The sequence below is a fragment of the Arachis stenosperma genome, chromosome 8, assembly GCF_014773155.1.
Source record: "Arachis stenosperma cultivar V10309 chromosome 8, arast.V10309.gnm1.PFL2, whole genome shotgun sequence".
In the NCBI taxonomy this organism is placed as follows: domain Eukaryota; kingdom Viridiplantae; phylum Streptophyta; class Magnoliopsida; order Fabales; family Fabaceae; genus Arachis; species Arachis stenosperma.
This window is the reverse complement of record NC_080384.1, coordinates 18,280,341-18,287,153: the sequence shown is the minus strand read 5'-3', so window position 1 is coordinate 18,287,153 and position 6,813 is coordinate 18,280,341.

The following is a 6,813-nucleotide window of genomic DNA, read 5'->3' as shown; positions in this document are numbered from 1 at the left end:
CGTGTAGGGTTTCACTGTTGTCAGCAGCTACCTCCCATCCGCGCAGTGAAAGCTAATGCACGCACTCTGTCACAGTACTGCCAATCACCGGTTTGGTTCCCTCCCCTACCGGAATAGAATCACTCTTTTGCGTCTGTCACTAACGCCCAGTAGGTTACAGGTTTGAAGCACGTCACAGTCATTCAATCACTGAATCCTACTCAGAATACCACAGACAAGGTTAGACCTTCCGGATTCTCTTGAATGCTGCCATCAAGTCCTGCCTTTACCACGAAGATTCCGATTAAAGAATCCAAGAGATATTCACTAAGCCTCAGATGCTTGTAGAACAAGAATGGTTGTCAGTCACCTTGTTCATGAGTGAGAATGGTGATGGGCGTCAATCATCACCTTTATCATGTTGAAGAACAAGTGATATCTTGGACAAAGAACAAGCGGAATTGAATGGAAGAACAATAGTAATTGCATTAATACTCGAGGTACAGCAGAGCTCCACACCTTAATCTATGGTGTGTAGAAACTCCACCGTTGAAAATACATAAGCATAAGGTCTAGGCATGGCCGTGAGGCCAGCCTCCCAATGATCTAAGAACTAGATGTCCAAAGATGATCTAGAGATCTAAAAGTGATCAAAAGATGAAAATACAATAGTAAAAGGTCCTACTTATAGAAAACTAGTAGCCTAAGGTGTACAGAAATGAGTAAATGACATAAAAATCCACTTCCGGGCCCACTTGGTGTGTGCTTGGGCTGAGCAATGAAGGAATTTCGTGTAGAGACCTTTTCTGGAGTTAAACGCCAGCTCTCATGCCAGTTTGGGCGTTTAACTCCGAATTTTATGCCAGTTCCGGCGTTTAACGCTGGAATTTCTGTAGGTGACTTTGAGCGCCGGTTTGGGCCATCAAATCTTGGGCAAAGTATGGACTATTATATATTGCTGGAAAGCTCAGGATGTCTACTTTCCAATGCCGTTGAGAGCGCGCCAATTGGGCTTCTGTAGCTCCAGAAAATCCACTTCGAGTGCAGGGAGGTCAGAATCCAACAGCATCTGCAGTCCTTTTCGGTCTCTGAATCAGATTTTTGCTCAGGTCCCTCAATTTCAGCCAGAAAATACCTGAAATCACAGAAAAACACACAAACTCATAGTAAAGTCCAGAAAAGTGAATTTTAACTAAAAACTAATAAAAATATAATAAAAACTCAACTAAAACTACCAAAAACATACTAAAAACAATGCCAAAAAGCGTACAAATTATCCGCTCATCACAACACCAAACTTAAATTGTTGCTTGTCCTCAAGCAACTGAAAATCAAATGAGATAAAAAGAAGAGAATATACTATAGACTCCAAATTATCAATGAAACTAAGCTCCAAATTAGATGAGCGGGACTAGTAGCTTTTTGCCTCCGAACAGTTTTGGCATCTCACTTTATCCTTTGAAATTCAGAATGATTGGCTTCTTTAGGAACTCAGAATCCAGATAGTGTTATTGATTCTCTTAGTTAAGTATGATGATTCTTGAACACAGCTACTTATTGAGTCTTGGCCGTGGCCCAAAGCACTCTGTCTTCCAGTATTACCACCGGATACATACATGCCACAGACACATAATTGGGTGAACCTTTTCAGATTGTGACTCAGCTTTGCTAAAGTCCCCAATTAGAGGTGTCCAGGGTTCTTAAGCACACTCTTATTGCCTTGGATCACAACTTTATTTCTTTCTTTTTCTTTCTTTTTCTCTTTCTCCCTTTTTTTTTCGTTTTTCTCCTTCTTTTTCTCTCTTTTTTTTTTTTGTATTCACTGCTTTTTCTTGCTTCAAGAATCATTATTATGATTTTTCAGATCCTCAGTAACATGTCTCCTTTTTCATCATTCTTTCAAGAGCCAACAATTTTAACATTCATGAACCACAAATTCAAAAGACATATGCACTGTTCAAGCATACATTCAGAAAACAAAAAGTATTGTCACCACATCAAACTAATTAAGCTAGTTTTAAAGATGAATTTGAAATCCTGTACTTCTTGTTCTTTTGTGATAAAAACAGTTTTCATTTAAGAAAGGTGATGGATTCATATTCATAGCTTTAAGGCATAGACACTAAGACACTAATGATCATAAGACACAAACATGGATAAACATAAGCATAAAAATTCGAAAAACAGAAGAATAAAGAACAAGGAAATCAAGGAACGGGTCCACCTTAGTGATGGCGGCTCTTCCTTCCTCTTGAAGGTCCTATGGAGTGTTTGAGCTCCTCAATGTCTCTTCCTTGTCTTTGTTGCTCCTCTCTCATGATCCTTTGATCTTCTCCAATTTCATGGAGGAGGATGGCATGTTCTAGGTGCTCTACCCTTAGTTGTCCCATGTTGGAACTTAATTCTCCTAGGGAGGTGTTCAGTTGCTCCCAATAGTCTTGTGGAGGAAAGTGCATCCCTTGAGGTATCTCAGGGATCTCATGATGAGAGGGGTCTCTTGTTTGCTCCATCTTCTTCTTAGTGATGGGCTTGAGGTCATGCCTTCTCAGTTGAACCGGCTTTGGATGCCATAAATGGTTATGGAAAAACAAAAAGCAATGCTTTTACCACACCAAACTTAAAAGGTTTGCTCGTCCTCGAGCAAAAGAAGAAAGAAGAGAGTAGAAGAAGAAGAAATGGAGGAGAGGGAGATGGCTTTGTGGTTAGGCCAAAAAAGGGGGAGAAGTGGTGGTTTATGAAGGATGGATGTGAGTGGTGAAGAGAAAGAGATGTTGAGGTGATTGGTGAATGGGTGAAGAAGAAGAGAGAGAGTGGTGGGGTTGGTGGGGATCCTGTGGGGTCCACAGATCCTGAGGTGTCAAGGAAAAGTCATCCCTGCACCAAATGGCATCAAAATCCACGTTTTGAGCCATTTCTGGCGTTAAACGCCGGGCTGATGCCCATTCCTGGCGTTTAACGCCAGGTTCTTGCCCTTCCTGGCGTTTAACGCCAGTCTGGTGCCCCTTTCTGGCGTTAAACGCCCAGAATGGTGCCAGACTGGGCGTTAAACGCCCAACTGCTAGGCTTACTGGCGTTTGAACGCCAGCAGCATCTTCCTCCAGGGTGTGCTGTTTTTCTTCCTGTTTTTCATTCTGTTTTTGCTTTTTCAATGGATTTTGTGACTTCTTATGATCATCAACCTACAAAAAAGATAAAATAACAAAAGGAAATAGTTAATTATAAAACATTGGGTTGCCTCCCAACAAGCGCTTCTTTAGTGTCAGTAGCTTGACAGAGGACTCTCATGGAGCCTCATAAATGATCAGAGCAATGTTGGAACCTCCCAACACCAAACTTAGAGTTTGAATGTGGGGGTTCAACACCAAACTTAGAGTTTGGTTGTGGCCTCCCAACACCAAACTTAGAGTTTGACTGTGGGGGCTCTATTTGTCTCTGATTTGAGGGAAGCTCTTCAAGCTTCCTCTCCATGGTGACAGAGGGATATCCTTGAGCTTTAAACACATAGGATTCTTCATTCACTTGAATGATCAGTTCACCTCCATCAACATCAATCACAGCCTTTGCTGTGGCTAGGAAGGGTCTGCCAAGGATGATGGATTCATCCATGCACTTCCCAGGATCTTGTCTCTTTTGAGGTAATTTCTGCCTAGACAAGTCATCCAGTTCTTTGGTGAGCAAGGGAGGTTCATCTTCCCAAGTCTCATTTCCAAATAACTTGTCATTTAGCTTCATGATTGCTCCAAGGTATTTAGCAACTTGCTCTTCAGTGACATACTCATCCTCTTCAGAGGAAGAATACTCATCAGAGCTCATGACAGGCAGAAGTAAGTCCAATGGAATCTCTATGGTCTCATTTTGAGCTTCAGATTCCCATGGTTCCTCATTGGGGAACTTAATGGAGGCCAGTGCACGCCCATTGAGGTCTTCCTCAGTGGCGTTCACTGCCTCTCCTTCCTCCCAGAATTCGGCCGTGTCTATGGCTTTGCACTCTCCTTTTGGATTTTCTTCTGTATTACTTGGGAGAGTACTAGGAGGGAGTTCAGTAATTTTCTTGCTCAGCTGTCCCACTTGTCCTTCCAAATTTCTGATGGAGGACCTTGTTTCATTCATGAAACTTTGAGTGGTTTTGATTAGATCAGAGACCATTGTTGCTAAGTCAGAGGTATTCTGCTTAGAACTCTCTGTCTGTTGCTGAGAAGATGATGGAAAAGGCTTGCCATTGCTAAACCTATTTCTTCCACCATTGTTGTTGTTGAAACCTTGTTGAGGTCTCTCTTGATTCTTCCATGAGAAATTTGGGTAATTTTTCCATGAAGAATTATAGGTGTTACCATAGGATTCTCCTAGGTAATTCACCTCTTCCATTGAAGGGTTCTCAGGATCATAAGCTTCTTCCTCAGATGAAGCTTCCTTAGTACTGCCAGGTGCATTTTGCATTCCAGACAGACTTTGAGAAATCAAATTGACTTGTTGAGTCAATATTTTATTCTGAGCCAAAATGGCATTCAGAGTATCAATCTCAAGAACTCCTTTCTTCTGATTAGTCCCATTATTCACAGGATTCCTTTCAGAAGTGTACATGAATTGGTTGTTTGCAACCATTTCAATTAGCTCTTGAGCCTCTGCAGGCGTCTTCTTCAGATGAAGAGATCCTCCAGCAGAGCTATCCAAAGACATCTTGGATAGTTCAGAGAGACCATCATAGAAAATACCTATGATGCTCCATTCAGAAAGCATGTCTGAGGGACACTTCCTGATTAATTGTTTGTATCTTTCCCAAGCTTCATAGAGGGATTCTCCATCCTTCTGCCTGAAGGTTTGGACTTCCACTCTAAGCTTACTCCATCTTTGTGGTGGAAAGAACTTTGCCAAGAAGACATTGACTAGCTTTTCCCAAGAGTCCAGGCTTTCTTTAGGTTGAGAGTCCAACCATATTCTAGCTCTGTCTCTTACAGCAAAAGGGAATAGCATCAGTCTATAGACCTCAGGGTCTACCCCATTAGTCTTGACTGTGTCACAGATTTGCAAGAATTCAGCTAAGAACTGATGAGGATCTTCCATTGGAAGCCCATGGAACTTGCAATTCTGTTGCATTAGAGAAACTAATTGAGGCTTAAGCTCAAAGTTGTTTGCTCCAATGGCAGGGATAGAGATGCTTCTCCCATAGAAGTCGGGAGTAGGTGCAGTAAAGTCACCCAGCACCTTCCTTGCATTGTTGGCATTGTTGTTATTTTCGGCTGCCATGGGTTTTTCTTCTTTGAAGAATTCGGTCAGGTCCTCAACAGAGAGTTGTGCCTTAGCTTCTCTTAGCTTTCGCTTCAAGGTCCTTTCAGGTTCAGGGTCAGCTTCAACAAGAATGCCTTTGTCTTTGTTCCTGCTCATATGAAAGAGAAGAGAACAAGAAAATATGGAATCCTCTATGTCACAGTATAGAGATTCCTTGAGGTGTCAGAGAAAGAAGAGAAAATAGAAGACAGAAGTAGAAAATTCGAACTTATCAAAGAAGATGGAGTTCGAATTTTGCATTAAGGGATAGTGTTAGTCCATAAACAGAAGGATGTGAGAAGAAGGGAAGTAATTTTCAAAAATTAAGTAAAAGATTTTGAAAGATTTTTGAAAAACACTAATTGATTTTCGAAAATAAGAGTGGGAAAGAAATCAAGTGATTTTTGAAAAAGATTTTGAAATTAGAAGTTAAAAAGATTTGATTGAAAACTATTTTGAAAAAGATGTGATTAAGAAGATATGATTGGTTTAAAAAAAGATGTGATTGAGAAGATATGATTTGAAAACAATTTTAAAAAGATATGATTTTAAAAACAATTTGAAAAGATATGATTTTAAAAATTAATGACTTGCCTAACAAGAAAAGATATGATTCAAACATAAAACCTTTCTTAACAGAAAAGGCAAAAAATGTTCAATCAAATCATTAATTGTTAGTAAGTATCTTTGAAAAAGGAAAGAAATTGATTTTGAAAACATTTGATTGAAAAGATATGATTTGAAAAAGATTTGATTTTGAAAAACTTTGAAAACTTGAAAAAAATTTGATTTTGAAAACAAAATCTTCCCCCTTTGCCATCCTGGCGTTAAACGCCCAGAATGGTGCACATTCTGGCGTTTAACGCCCAAACTACTACCCTTTTGGGCGTTAAACGCCCAGCCAGGCACCCTGGCTGGCGTTTAAACGACAGTCTGTCTTCTTCACTGGGCATTTTTGAATGCCCAGCTTTTTCTGTGTGATTCCTCTGCAGTATGTTCTGAATCTTCAATTCTCTGTATTATTGACTTGAAAAGACACAAATTAAAAATATTTTTGGATTTTTAATAATAAGGAATAATCAAAATGCAACTAAAATCAAATAATAATGCATGCAAGACACCAAACTTAGCAGTTTGTATACTACTGACACTAACAAAATGAGAATGCATATGAGAAACAACAAAACACTCAAGTCAATAGAATTCAAAGATCAAAACAAGAAAATCATCAAGAACAACTTGAAGATTAATTAAGACACATGCATGAATTCGAAAAATGCAAGAAGAACAGAATCATGCAATTGACACCAAACTTAAAATGAGACACTAGACTTAAAAAAATATTTTTGGATTTTATGATTTTATAAATTTTTTTTTTTTGCTTTTTCGAAAATTAAGTGAAAAGGAAAATAAAGGTATCAAAATTCTTAATGAGAATTCCAGGAATCATGCAATGTTAGTCTAAAGCTTTAGTCTAAAGGAATTAGACATGGCCGGCTAAGCTTCAGCAGGACATTGCATTCAAGAGCTAAATTGATGAGAATCAATCAGCTTTGGTGATGATAAGAA